The following is a 16,305-nucleotide window of genomic DNA, read 5'->3' as shown; positions in this document are numbered from 1 at the left end:
TATTTCCATATGTCTGAATACCCTATATACAAACTTTCAAATCTGTAGATAAAAAATTTGTTGAGTATATAGGTTGAGAATTGTTCTCTCTCTCTCACACGAAACTGTGCACTCGGCTTCTTCCCCCCCCTTCCCACCCCAAATGCTTGGGAAACTGTGCACTGTTTTTGTTGGTTTTCAAGCTGCCTCTTCCCCCCCCCCACACACACAGTTTAACAGTAGTAGGAGGTCAAGAGAAAGAGGGTGAGAGAGAGAGAAGTGTAAGTTGGTGAGAGAGAGAGAAAAGAGAAAGAGGGTGTTGGTTTTATATTTTTATTATCGTCTAATATTTTGAAAGCTGAATTTCTAATAAAATGTGCATCTATAGGAGATAATGCCTGGGAATGTGTTCCCCCCCCCCCACAGTTTAACAGTGGTGTGACGTCAAGAGAAAGAGGGTGAGAGAGAGGGAAGAGTAAGTGGGTGAGAGAGAGAGAGAAAGAGAGAGAAAAAAAAGAAAGACGGTGTTGGTTTTATGAAAAAAGTTGTTATTTACAATTGTTCGCATTCTTGGCCTTTTGGTCAAGATCAAAGTGTAGTATCTGGTCTTCAGATGCTGCACTTCTATGTCTTGTTCTCTTTCGGTGGAGGAGAAATCCTCCACGACTGAGACAATTTTTATTTTTGTACCTTTTCTCCACGTTAAAAAACGACCCTGGTGTCTAACTCTGTCCCGTGGGGAGGCATAGTAAATAGGTACAATTGTTCGCCATTAGTGGATGTTGACGTCACGTCACGTGACATGACTAAGCGTTTTTTTTTTTTTAGTATGAATAACATTTTTTGTTTTAATTATAAAGTCTACACTTAATTTTATAGAAAATGATGTATATATAATAGAAAAAAAAAATTACTGGTTTTGTTGGATTCAAGTGGATCCCCCCCCCTCCAGTTTAAGAGATAGCAGGTCACGTGGTAATATACAAAATGGCTAGCGTAAATATAAAGATCGATTTTTTTATCGACGAATATTTTGAAAGCTGAATTTTTTTTTATTCCTGTACATTTTTTCCTGATATTTTTCGTTAAAACTCTTGTATAAATACTATTTTTAACCAGTTAAATACGTTGGAGACATTGTCATGGAGTTTAATAATCTCTAGAACAAAGCAGAAGAGAAATTACAAAAGTATCGGTAAAACAAAGTGTTTGTTTACATTTGTTCGCCATTACTGGATGTTGACGTCACGTCACGTGACATGACTAAGCGTTTTTGGATTATGTAATATTAACATTAAAATGACAGGTTTTTTGGGGGGCCCCCCTAGGAGAGAAATGATCAGTTCACCCCCTTTTAATGGTCCGTTTGGTGTGGAATTTCGATATTTGTCATGCGGGTGATCAAGGTTCAATATGATACATAATTTGTCAACTTTGGTTGTGTCTGTCAAAAGTTTGAGCTGACGTCACGTCACGTGACACGTATTGAATAACGTTAAAATGACAGGTTTTTTGGGGGGCCCCCCTAGGAGAAAAACGATCAGTTGACCCCTTTCTACTGGTCCGTTTGACGTGAAATTTCGATATTTGTCATCCGGGTGATCAAGGTGCAATATGATACCAAATTTGTCAACTCTGGTTCCGTCTTTCAAAAGTTTTAGCGTTACAAACAAACATACATACATACATACATACATACACACCGATTTTGCCTTTTATATATATAGACTAGCAGGGCTACCCGGCGTTGCTCGGGACCGTATAAACAATGAAAAAACAAAAGCAGATATTGAACATATGTTTGATTCTTAGGGGAGAGGAATCTTTCATCTCTATGTATTATTTGTTTTATCTACCCTAGGACTGATATTGTTCATGTTTTATCCCTAGCATAGGTAATTTACAGCATGTATATGAAATTGTTTTACCTTAGGGAGAAGAGAACAGGTAATATACAACATAATGTGTCTATATTACATCCCTGGCAACGCCTAGAAACCAGCTAGAACATGTATTTCAGTCAATCTTTATTATATCCTGGGCTATGCCGGGAAACCAGCTAATCTCTTTTTAGTGACTTGACCACCAAAATACCTCCCTAAGTGTGTCCTTTCTTTTGAACTTATTAGATATAGGTATCTAGAAATGTGTGTGAAATTTTGTTGAATGCATTGTTCACTATGATTTTCTTATTGTTCTACACAATATCAACTGTAGCGAAATAACACAGTAAACTTAGTGTAGTGTTAGAATAAAGAGCAAAGGAAAAAATTAGAATCATATTTTGTAATTGCAAATCTAAATTTGCTAGCATGTACCAGTATTGGCCAGGTTGTGGAAATTTGGAACTTATAACATATGTAGTGGCCTTTTCCTAGATACCTATTGCTAAAAATTATACTTTCATTTTGTTAGAAAAATCTCTCTTCAGATGCCCTGCATCATTCAAAATAAAAACAAATATTTTTATAATTGTTTCAGTATATTGCTACACAATGTGAAAGTTTTTAACGTTTGTAAAAAAAATCATGAATGTGCTTATATTGCAAAAAAGAAAATATCAGTGCACAGTATTGAAAGTGTTTGAGATTCAAAAGTCTGTAACATTTCTACTAACTTCATAAGATGTCATGTGAGAAACTGAATTGAATATCAAGACATTATCTGAAGCGTTTTTATTTTGGTGTAACATATGTGTTTACAGTGAACCTTAACTTTTAATAAACAGATTGGTATGCAATGACATAGGCTAAGAATCTTTAAAATATATATAAATTGGAAAAATGTGTGAACAAATGAAAAAAAAATGATCCGCTCCACTTGATGACATCAAGCACAGTAATATTTTAGTGAAGAAAATATGAAATTGATGTTCAGTGATTAGTTTGGATGAATGAGAAAATGTAATTGTTTGATGCATAAAAATAACTCAGTTGCTGTATTTGATGTTAAGCAGCAAAATATAGTGATTTGAATATTTGGGAAAACATCAAACCAGATTATGTAAAAAGAAAAAAAAAAGATGAAATTAGAAAATATATATTTTATGTTTATGAGTTCTGCCAATCAAAATTTTGTGGCAGAAATTGGGTGATTACCATGCAATTTTATTTTGGTAAAATTCTTAAATTATTAGAATGTTTATTATAATTTCTAATTAGTGACTTGTTATAATCAAAATCCGCCCTAAAGAGTGTCCTTTCTTTTATTAGGTATCAGAGTAGGTATCAAGATTTCTACTTCTATACAAATGTGATATTTCAGATCTGTACATAAAAAATTTGTTGAATATATAGGTTGAGAATTGTTCTGTGTCGCTCTCTCTCACACACACACGCATTCTCACTTTTATAGATATAATAGATAGATTACTCTAGATATATTTCCATATGTCTGAATACCCTATATACAAATTTTCAAATCTGTAGATAAAAAAATTTGTTGAGTATATAGGTTGAAAATTGTTCTCTCTCTCTCTCTCTCACACACACATTCTCAATTTTAGAGATATAATAGATAGATTATGCTAGATATATTTCCATATGTCTGAATACCCTATATACAAATTTTCTAATCTGTAGATCAAATATTTGTTGAATATATAGGTTGAAAATTGTTCTTACTCTCTCTCTCTCTCTCTCTGGCTACCTCACACACACATTCTAACTTTTATAGATATAATAGATAGATTATGCTAGATATATTTCCATATGTGTGAATACCCTATATACAAATTTTCTAATTTGTAGATAAAAAATTTGTAGAGTGCATAGGTTGAGAATTGTTCTCTCTATCTCTCACACACACACATTCTAACTTTTAAAGATATAATAGATTATGCTAGATATATTTCGATATTTCTGAATACCCTATATATAAAAATTTGTTGAATGTATAGGTTGAGAACTGTTCTCTCTCTCTCTCTCTCTCTCTCTCGCTCACACACACACACATTCTCACTTTTATAGATATAATAGAAAGATTATCCTAGATATATTTCTATTTGTATGAATACTCTATATACAAATTTTAAAATCTGTAGATAAAGAATTTGTTGAGTATATGGGTTGAGAATTGTTCTCTCTCTCTCTCTCTCTCACACACACACACACATTCTCACTTTTATAGATATAATAGATTATGCTAGATATATTTCCATATGTCTGAATACCCTATATACAAATTTTCAAATCTGTAGATAAAAAATTTGTTGAGTATATAGGTTGAGAATTGTTCTCTCTCTCTCTATCACACACATTCTCACTTTTATAGATATAATAGACAGATTATGCCAGATATATTGAAATATGTCTGAATGCCCAATATACAAATTTTGAAATCTGTAGATAAAAAATTTGTTGTATACATAGGTTGACAATTGTCCTCTCTCTCACACACACACACATTCTCACTTTTATACATATAATAGATAGATTATGCTAGATATATTTCTATATGTCTGAACACCCTATATACAAATGTTCAAATCTGTGGATAAAAAATTTGTTGAATGTATAGGTTGAGAATTTTTATCTCTCTCTTTTTCTCTCTCTCTCTCTCTCGCTATCTCACACACACGCATTCTCACTTTTATAGATAAAATAGATAGATTATGCTAGATATATTTCCATATGTCTGAATACCCTATATACAAAGTTTCAAATCTGTAGATAAAAAATTTGTTGAATATATAGGTTTAGAATTGTTCTCTCTCTCTCTCTCACACACACATTCTAACTTTTGTAGTTATAATAGATAGATTATGCTAGATATATTTCCATATGTCTGAATACCCTATATACAAATTTTCTAAACTGTAGGTAAAAAATTTGTTGAGTATGTAGGTTAAGAATTGTTCTCTCTCTCTCTCACACACACACACACACACACAAGTTCTCACTTTTATAGATATAATAGATAGATTATGCTAGATATATTTCTATATGTCTGCCTACCCTATATACAAATTTCCAAATCTGTGCCCAAAAATGTGTGGAATATATAGGTTGAGAATTGTTCTCTCTCTCTCTCTCTCTCACACATATTCTCACTTTTATAGGTTATATAGGTTGAGAATTTTTTGCTCTTTCCATCACTCACATTCACACTTTTATAGATATAATACATAGATTATGCCAGATATATTTACATATGTCTGAATACCCAATATACACATTTTCAAATCTGTAGATAAAAAATTAGTTGAATATATAGGTTGAGAATTGTTCTCTCTCTCTCTCTTTCTCTCTCTCTCACACACACATTCTCACTTTTATAGATATAATAGATAGATTATGCTAGATATATTTCCATACGTCTGAATACCCTATATCCAAATTTTCTAATATGTAGATAAAAAATTTGTTGAATATATAGGGTGAGAATTTTCCTTCCTCTCTTTCTCTCTCTCTCTTTCTCACACACACACAAGCTGAAAATTGTTCTCTCTCTCTCTCTGACTCTCTCTCTCTCTCTCACACACACACACATGGTCATTTTATAGATATAATAGATAGGTTATGCTAGATATATTTCTATATGTCTGAATACCCTATATACAAATTTTTAAATCTGTAGATAAAAAATTTGTTGAGTATATAGGTTGAGAATTGTTCTTTCTCTCTCTCTCACACACACATTCTCACTTTTATAGATATAATAGATTATGCTAGATATATTTCCAAATGTCTGAATACCCTATATACAAATTTTCAAATCTGTAAAGATAGAATTTGTTGAATATATAGGTTGAGAATTGTTCTCTCTCTCTCTCTTTAACACACATTCTCACTTTTATAGATATAATAGATAGATTATGCTAGATATATTTCCTTATGTCTGAATACCCTATATACAAATTATCAAATCTGTAGATACAAAATTTGTTGAGTATATAGGTTGAGAATTGTTCTCTCTCTCTCTCTCTCTCTCACTCACTCACTCACTCACTCACTCACACACACACACACACATTCTACCTTTTATAGATATAATAGATTATGCTAGATATATTTCCATATGTCTGAATACCCTGTATACAAATTTTCAGATCTGTACATAAAAATTAGTTGAATATATAGGTTGAGAATTGTTCTCTCTCTCTCTTCTCTCTCTCTCTCTCTTTCACACACACATTCTCACTTTTCTAGATATAATAGGTAGATTATGCTAGATATATTTCCATATGTCTGAATACCCTATATACAAATTTTCTAATCGGTAGATAAAAAATATGTTGAATATATAGGGTGAGAATTGTACTTACTCTCTCTCTCTCTCTCTCTCTCTCTCTCACGCACACATTCTCACTTTTATGGATATAATAGATAGATTATGCTGGATATATTTCCATATGTCTGAATACCCTATATACAAATGGTCAAATCTGTAGATAACAAATTTATTGAATAGATAGGTTGAGAATTGTTCTCTCTCTCTCTCTCGCAACCTTACACACACAACCACACGCAAACATTCTGACTTTTATAGATATAATAGATCGATTATGCTAGATATATTTCCATATGTCTGAATACCCAATATACAAATTTTCAAATCTGTAGGTAAAAAATTTGTTGAATATATAGGTTGAGAATTGTTCTCTCTCTCTCACACACTCACATTCTCACTTTTATAGATATAATGTATAGATTATGCTAGATATATTTCTATATGTCTGAATACCCTATATACAAAGTTTAAAATCCGTAGATAAAAATACGTTGAGTATATAGGTTGAGAATTGTTCTCTTTCTCTCTTACGCACACACACACACACACACACATTTTCACTTTTATAGATATAATAGATAGATTATGCTAGATATATTTCCATATGTCTGAATACCCTATATACAAATTTTCAAATCTGTAGATAAAAAATGTATTGAATATATAGGTTGAGAATTGTTGTCTCTCTCTCTCTCTCTCTCTCTCTCTCTCTCTCTCTCTCTCTCTCTCTCTCTCTGGCTACCTCACACACACACACATTTTCACTTTTATAGATATAATAGATAGATTATGCTAGATATATTTCCATATGTCTAATACCCTATATACAAACTTTCAAATCTGTAGATAAAAAATTTGTTGAGTATATAGGTTGAGAATTGTTCTCTCTCTCTCACACGAAACTGTGCGCTCGGCTTCTTCCCCCCCTTCCCACCCCAAATGCTTGGGAAACTGTGCACTGTTTTTGTTGGTTTTCAAGCTGCCTCTTCCCCCCCCCACACACACAGTTTAACAGTAGTAGGAGGTCAAGAGAAAGAGGGTGAGAGAGAGAGAAGAGTAAGTTGGTGAGAGAGAGAGAGAAAAGAGAAAGAGGGTGTTGGTTTTATATTTTTATTATCGTCTAATATTTTGAAAGCTGAATTTCTAATAAAATGTGCATCTATAGGAGATAATGCCTGGGAATGTGTCCCCCCCCCACAGTTTAACAGTGGTGTGACGTCAAGAGAAAGAGGGTGAGAGAGAGGGAAGAGTAAGTGGGTGAGAGAGAGAAAGAGAGAGAAAAAAAAAGAAAGACGGTGTTGGTTTTGTGAAAAAAGTTGTTATTTACAATTGTTCGCATTCTTGGCCTTTTGGTCAAGATCAAAGTGTAGTATCTGTTCTTCAGATGCTGCACTTCTATTTCTTGTTCTCTTTCGGTGGAGGAGAAATCCTCCACGACTGAGACAATTTTTATTTTTGTACCTTTTCTCCACGTTAAAAAACGACCCTGGTGTCTAACTCTGTCCCGTGGGGAGGCATAGTAAATAGGTACAATTGTTCGCCATTAGTGGATGTTGACGTCACGTCACGTGACATGACTAAGCGTTTTTTTTTTTTAGTATGAATAACATTTTTTGTTTTAATTATAAAGTCTACACTTAATTTTATAGAAAATGATGTATATATAATAGAAAAAAAAAATTACTGGTTTTGTTGGATTCAAGTGGATCCCCCCCCTCCAGTTTAAGAGATAGCAGGTCACGTGGTAATATACAAAATGGCTAGCGTAAATATAAAGATCGGTTTTTTTATCGACGAATATTTTGAAAGCTGAATTTTTTTTTATTCCTGTACATTTTTTCCTGATATTTTTCGTTAAAACTCTTGTATAAATACTATTTTTAACCAGTTAAATACGTTGGAGACATTGTCATGGAGTTTAATAATCTCTAGAACAAAGCAGAAGAGAAATTACAAAAGTATCGGTAAAACAAAGTGTTTGTTTACATTTGTTCGCCATTACTGGATGTTGACGTCACGTCACGTGACATGACTAAGCGTTTTTGGATTATGTAATATTAACATTAAAATGACAGGTTTTTTTTGGGGCCCCCCTAGGAGAGAAATGATCAGTTCACCCCCTTTTAATGGTCCGTTTGGTGTGGAATTTCGATATTTGTCATGCGGGTGATCAAGGTTCAATATGATACATAATTTGTCAACTTTGGTTGTGTCTGTCAAAAGTTTGAGCTGACGTCACGTCACGTGACACGTATTGAATAACGTTAAAATGACAGTTTTTTTGGGGGCCCCCCTAGGAGAAAAACGATCAGTTGACCCCTTTCTACTGGTCCGTTTGACGTGAAATTTCGATATTTGTCATCCGGGTGATCAAGGTGCAATATGATACACAATTTGTCAACTCTGGTTCCGTCTTTCAAAAGTTTTAGCGTTACAAACAAACATACATACATACATACATACATACATACATACACACCGATTTTTGCCTTTTATATATATAGATTACTAGCAGGGCTACCCGGCGTTGCCCGGGACCGTATAAACAATGAAAAAACAAAAGCAGATATTGAACATATGTTTTATTCTTAGGGGAGAGGAATCTTTCATCTCAAGTTTTAGCGTTACAAACAAACATTTGTCTTTTATATATATAGACTAGCAGGGCTACCCGGCGTTGCTCGGGACCGTATAAACAATGAAAAAACAAAAGCAGATATTGAACATATGTTTGATTCTTAGGGGAGAGGAATCTTTCATCTCTATGTATTATTTGTTTTATCTACCCTAGGACTGATATTGTTCATGTTTTATCCCTAGCATAGGTAATTTACAGCATGTATATGAAATTGTTTTACCTTAGGGAGAAGAGAACAGGTAATATACAACATAATGTGTCTATATTACATCCCTGGCAACGCCTAGAAACCAGCTAGAACATGTATTTCAGTCAATCTTTATTATATCCTGGGCTATGCCGGGAAACCAGCTAATCTCTTTTTAGTGACTTGACCACCAAAATACCTCCCTAAGTGTGTCCTTTCTTTTGAACTTATTAGATATAGGTATCTAGAAATGTGTGTGAAATTTGTTGAATGCATTGTTCACTATGATTTTCTTATTGTTCTACACAATATCAACTGTAGCGAAATAACACAGTAAACTTAGTGTAGTGTTAGAATAAAGAGCAAAGGAAAAAATTAGAATCATATTTTGTAATTGCAAATCTAAATTTGCTAGCATGTACCAGTATTTGCCAGGTTGTGGAAATTTGGAACTTATAACATATGTAGTGGCCTTTTCCTAGATACCTATTGCTAAAAATTATACTTTCATTTTGTTAGAAAAATCTCTCTTCAGATGCCCTGCATCATTCAAAATAAAAACAAATATTTTTATAATTGTTTCAGTATATTGCTACACAATGTGAAAGTTTTTAACGTTTGTAAAAAAAATCATGAATGTGCTTATATTGCAAAAAAGAAAATATCAGTGCACAGTATTGAAAGTGTTTGAGATTCAAAAGTCTGTAACATTTCTACTAACTTCATAAGATGTCATGTGAGAAACTGAATTGAATATCAAGACATTATCTGAAGCGTTTTTATTTTGGTGTAACATATGTGTTTACAGTGAACCTTAACTTTTAATAAACAGATTGGTATGCAATGACATAGGCTAAGAATCTTTAAAATATATATAAATTGGAAAAATGTGTGAACAAATGAAAAAAAAATGATCCGCTCCACTTGATGACATCAAGCACAGTAATATTTTAGTGAAGAAAATATGAAATTGATGTTCAGTGATTAGTTTGGATGAATGAGAAAATGTAATTGTTTGATGCATAAAAATAACTCAGTTGCTGTATTTGATATTAAGCAGCAAAATATAGTGATTTGAATATTTGGGAAAACATCAAACCAGATTATGTAAAAAGAAAAAAAAAAAGATGAAATTAGAAAATATATATTTTATGTTTATGAGTTCTGCCAATCAAAATTTTGTGGCAGAAATTGGGTGATTACCATGCAATTTTATTTTGGTAAAATTCTTAAATTATTAGAATGTTTATTATAATTTCTAATTAGTGACTTGTTATAATCAAAATCCGCCCTAAAGAGTGTCCTTTCTTTTATTAGGTATCAGAGTAGGTATCAAGATTTCTACTTCTATACAAATGTGATATTTCAGATCTGTACATAAAAAATTTGTTGAATATATAGGTTGAGAATTGTTCTGTGTCGCTCTCTCTCACACACACACGCATTCTCACTTTTATAGATATAATAGATAGATTACTCTAGATATATTTCCATATGTCTGAATACCCTATATACAAATTTTCAAATCTGTAGATAAAAAAATTTGTTGAGTATATAGGTTGAAAATTGTTCTCTCTCTCTCTCTCACACACACATTCTCAATTTTAGAGATATAATAGATAGATTATGCTAGATATATTTCCATATGTCTGAATACCCTATATACAAATTTCTGTAGATCAAATATTTGTTGAATATATAGGTTGAAAATTGTTCTTACTCTCTCTCTCTCTCTCTCTGGCTACCTCACACACACATTCTAACTTTTATAGATATAATAGATAGATTATGCTAGATATATTTCCATATGTGTGAATACCCTATATACAAATTTTCTAATTTGTAGATAAAAAATTTGTAGAGTGCATAGGTTGAGAATTGTTCTCTCTATCTCTCACACACACATTCTAACTTTTAAAGATATAATAGATTATGCTAGATATATTTCGATATTTCTGAATACCCTATATATAAAAATTTGTTGAATGTATAGGTTGAGAACTGTTCTCTCTCTCTCTCTCTCTCTCTCTCTCTCTCGCTCACACACACACACACATTCTCACTTTTATAGATATAATAGAAAGATTATCCTAGATATATTTCTATTTGTATGAATACTCTATATACAAATTTTAAAATCTGTAGATAAAGAATTTGTTGAGTATATGGGTTGAGAATTGTTCTCTCTCTCTCTCTCTCTCACACACACACACACATTCTCACTTTTATAGATATAATAGATTATGCTAGATATATTTCCATATGTCTGAATACCCTATATACAAATTTTCAAATCTGTAGATAAAAAATTTGTTGAGTATATAGGTTGAGAATTGTTCTCTCTCTCTCTATCACACACATTCTCACTTTTATAGATATAATAGACAGATTATGCCAGATATATTGAAATATGTCTGAATGCCCAATATACAAATTTTGAAATCTGTAGATAAAAAATTTGTTGTATACATAGGTTGACAATTGTCCTCTCTCTCACACACACACACATTCTCACTTTTATACATATAATAGATAGATTATGCTAGATATATTTCTATATGTCTGAACACCCTATATACAAATGTTCAAATCTGTGGATAAAAAATTTGTTGAATGTATAGGTTGAGAATTTTTATCTCTCTCTTTTTCTCTCTCTCTCTCTCTCGCTATCTCACACACACGCATTCTCACTTTTATAGATAAAATAGATAGATTATGCTAGATATATTTCCATATGTCTGAATACCCTATATACAAAGTTTCAAATCTGTAGATAAAAAATTTGTTGAATATATAGGTTTAGAATTGTTCTCTCTCTCTCTCTCTCACACACACATTCTAACTTTTGTAGTTATAATAGATAGATTATGCTAGATATATTTCCATATGTCTGAATACCCTATATACAAATTTTCTAAACTGTAGGTAAAAAATTTGTTGAGTATGTAGGTTAAGAATTGTTCTCTCTCTCTCTCTCACACACACACACACACACACAAGTTCTCACTTTTATAGATATAATAGATAGATTATGCTAGATATATTTCTATATGTCTGCCTACCCTATATACAAATTTCCAAATCTGTGCCCAAAAATGTGTGGAATATATAGGTTGAGAATTGTTCTCTCTCTCTCTCTCTCTCTCACACATATTCTCACTTTTATAGGTTATATAGGTTGAGAATTTTTTGCTCTTTCCATCACTCACATTCACACTTTTATAGATATAATACATAGATTATGCCAGATATATTTACATATGTCTGAATACCCAATATACACATTTTCAAATCTGTAGATAAAAAATTAGTTGAATATATAGGTTGAGAATTGTTCTCTCTCTCTCTCTCTTTCTCTCTCTCTCACACACACATTCTCACTTTTATAGATATAATAGATAGATTATGCTAGATATATTTCCATACGTCTGAATACCCTATATCCAAATTTTCTAATATGTAGATAAAAAATTTGTTGAATATATAGGGTGAGAATTTTCCTTCCTCTCTTTCTCTCTCTCTTTCTCACACACACACAAGCTGAAAATTGTTCTCTCTCTCTCTCTGACTCTCTCTCTCTCTCACACACACACACATGGTCATTTTATAGATATAATAGATAGGTTATGCTAGATATGTTTCTATATGTCTGAATACCCTATATACAAATTTTTAAATCTGTAGATAAAAAATTTGTTGAGTATATAGGTTGAGAATTGTTCTTTATCTCTCTCTCACACACACATTCTCACTTTTATAGATATAATAGATTATGCTAGATATATTTCCAAATGTCTGAATACCCTATATACAAATTTTCAAATCTGTAAAGATAGAATTTGTTGAATATATAGGTTGAGAATTGTTCTCTCTCTCTCTCTTTCACACACATTCTCACTTTTATAGATATAATAGATAGATTATGCTAGATATATTTCCTTATGTCTGAATACCCTATATACAAATTATCAAATCTGTAGATACAAAATTTGTTGAGTATATAGGTTGAGAATTGTTCTCTCTCTCTCTCTCACTCACTCACTCACTCACTCACTCACACACACACACACACATTCTACCTTTTATAGATATAATAGATTATGCTAGATATATTTCCATATGTCTGAATACCCTGTATACAAATTTTCAGATCTGTACATAAAAATTAGTTGAATATATAGGTTGAGAATTGTTCTCTCTCTCTCTCTTCTCTCTCTCTCTCTTTCACACACATTCTCACTTTTCTAGATATAATAGATAGATTATGCTAGATATATTTCCATATGTCTGAATACCCTATATACAAATTTTCTAATCGGTAGATAAAAAATTTGTTGAATATATAGGGTGAGAATTGTACTTACTCTCTCTCTCTCTCTCTCTCTCTCTCTCTCTCACGCACACATTCTCACTTTTATGGATATAATAGATAGATTATGCTGGATATATTTCCATATGTCTGAATACCCTATATACAAATGGTCAAATCTGTAGATAACAAATTTATTGAATAGATAGGTTGAGAATTGTTCTCTCTCTCTCTCTCTCGCAACCTTACACACACAACCACACGCAAACATTCTGACTTTTATAGATATAATAGATCGATTATGCTAGATATATTTCCATATGTCTGAATACCCAATATACAAATTTTCAAATCTGTAGGTAAAAAATTTGTTGAATATATAGGTTGAGAATTGTTCTCTCTCTCTCACACACTCACATTCTCACTTTTATAGATATAATGTATAGATTATGCTAGATATATTTCTATATGTCTGAATACCCTATATACAAAGTTTAAAATCCGTAGATAAAAATACGTTGAGTATATAGGTTGAGAATTGTTCTCTCTCTCTCTTACGCACACACACACACACACACACACATTTTCACTTTTATAGATATAATAGATAGATTATGCTAGATATATTTCCATATGTCTGAATACCCTATATACAAATTTTCAAATCTGTAGATAAAAAATGTATTGAATATATAGGTTGAGAATTGTTGTCTCTCTCTCTCTCTCTCTCTCTCTCTCTGGCTACCTCACACACACACACATTTTCACTTTTATAGATATAATAGATAGATTATGCTAGATATATTTCCATATGTCTGAATACCCTATATACAAACTTTCAAATCTGTAGATAAAAAATTTGTTGAGTATATAGGTTGAGAATTGTTCTCTCTCTCTCACACGAAACTGTGCGCTCGGCTTCTTCCCCCCCTTCCCACCCCAAATGCTTGGGAAACTGTGCACTGTTTTTGTTGGTTTTCAAGCTGCCTCTTCCCCCCCCACACACACACAGTTTAACAGTAGTAGGAGGTCAAGAGAAAGAGGGTGAGAGAGAGAGAAGAGTAAGTTGGTGAGAGAGAGAGAAAAGAGAAAGAGGGTGTTGGTTTTATATTTTTATTATCGTCTAATATTTTGAAAGCTGAATTTCTAATAAAATGTGCATCCATAGGAGATAATGCCTGGGAATGTGTTCCCCCCCCCCACAGTTTAACAGTGGTGTGACGTCAAGAGAAAGAGGGTGAGAGAGAGGGAAGAGTAAGTGGGTGAGAGAGAGAAAAAAAAGAAAGACGGTGTTGGTTTTGTGAAAAAAGTTGTTATTTACAATTGTTCGCATTCTTGGCCTTTTGGTCAAGATCAAAGTGTAGTATCTGTTCTTCAGATGCTGCACTTCTATTTCTTGTTCTCTTTCGGTGGAAGAGAAATCCTCCACGACTGAGACAATTTTTATTTTTGTACCTTTTCTCCACGTTAAAAAACGACCCTGGTGTCTAACTCTGTCCCGTGGGGAGGCATAGTAAATAGGTACAATTGTTCGCCATTAGTGGATGTTGACGTCACGTCACGTGACATGACTAAGCGTTTTTTTTTTTTAGTATGAATAACATTTTTTGTTATAATTATAAAGTCTACACTTAATTTTATAGAAAATGATGTATATATAATAGAAAAAAAAAATTACTGGTTTTGTTGGATTCAAGTGGATCCCCCCCCCTCCAGTTTAAGAGATAGCAGGTCACGTGGTAATATACAAAATGGCTAGCGTAAATATAAAGATCGGTTTTTTTATCGACGAATATTTTGAAAGCTGAATTTTTTTTTATTCGCCATTACTGGATGTTGACGTCACGTCACGTGACATGACTAAGCGGTTTTGGATTATGTAATATTAACATTAAAATGACAGGTTTTTTGGGGGGCCCCCCTAGGAGAGAAATGATCAGTTCACCCCCTTTTAATGGTCCGTTTGGTGTGGAATTTCGATATTTGTCATGCGGGTGATCAAGGTTCAATATGATACATAATTTGTCAACTTTGGTTGTGTTTGTCAAAAGTTTGAGCTGACGTCACGTCACGTGACACGTATTGAATAACGGTAAAATGACAGGTTTTTTGGGGGGCCCCCCTAGGAGAAAAACGATCAGTTGACCCCTTTCTACTGGTCCGTTTGACGTGAAATTTCGATATTTGTCATCCGGGTGATCAAGGTGCAATATGATACCAAATTTGTCAACTCTGGTTCCGTCTTTCAAAAGTTTTAGCGTTACAAACAAACATACATACATACATACATACATACATACACACCGATTTTTGCCTTTTATATATATAGACTAGCAGGGCTACCCGGCGTTGCTCGGGACCGTATAAACAATGAAAAAACAAAAGCAGATATTGAACATATGTTTGATTCTTAGGGGAGAGGAATCTTTCATCTCTATGTATTATTTGTTTTATCTACCCTAGGACTGGTATTGTTCATGTTTTATCCTATCCCTAGCATAGGTAATTTACAGCATGTATATGAAATTGTTTTACCTTAGGGAGAAGAGAACAGGTAATATACAACATAATGTGTCTATATTACATCCCTGGCAACGCCTAGAAACCAGCTAGAACATGTATTTCAGTCAATCTTTATTATATCCTAGGCTATGCCGGGAAACCAGCTAATCTCTTTTTAGTGACTTGACCACCAAAATACCTCCCTAAGTGTGTCCTTTCTTTTGAACTTATTAGATATAGGTATCTAGAAATGTGTGTGAAATTTTGTTGAATGCATTGTTCACTATGATTTTCTTATTGTTCTACACAATATCAACTGTAGCGAAATAACACAGTAAACTTAGTGTAGTGTTAGAATAAAGAGCAAAGGAAAAAATTAGAATCATATTCTGTAATTGCAAATCTAAATTTGCTAGCATGTACCAGTATTTGCCAGGTTGTGGAAATTTGGAACTTATA

At 32.7% G+C, this 16,305-nt stretch overlaps 1 protein-coding gene and 2 pseudogenes across 2 annotated transcripts in view; all 3 read left to right on the top strand.

The window, feature by feature from the left end:
* Window positions 1-16,305, top strand: part of LOC145293820 (metalloreductase STEAP3-like) — a 514,618-nt gene that overhangs the window by 484,596 nt on the left and 13,717 nt on the right. The window lies entirely within an intron of this gene.
* LOC145294381 (U2 spliceosomal RNA) lies at window positions 7,543-7,676 on the top strand (annotated as a pseudogene).
* Window positions 14,671-14,804, top strand: LOC145294417 (U2 spliceosomal RNA; annotated as a pseudogene).

The sequence above is a fragment of the Euprymna scolopes genome, chromosome 15, assembly GCF_053919585.1.
Source record: "Euprymna scolopes isolate OS-2025 chromosome 15, ASM5391958v1, whole genome shotgun sequence".
In the NCBI taxonomy this organism is placed as follows: domain Eukaryota; kingdom Metazoa; phylum Mollusca; class Cephalopoda; order Sepiida; family Sepiolidae; genus Euprymna; species Euprymna scolopes.
The sequence above is the reverse complement of the archived record's forward strand: the minus strand, read 5'-3'. Positions and strand labels throughout refer to the sequence as shown.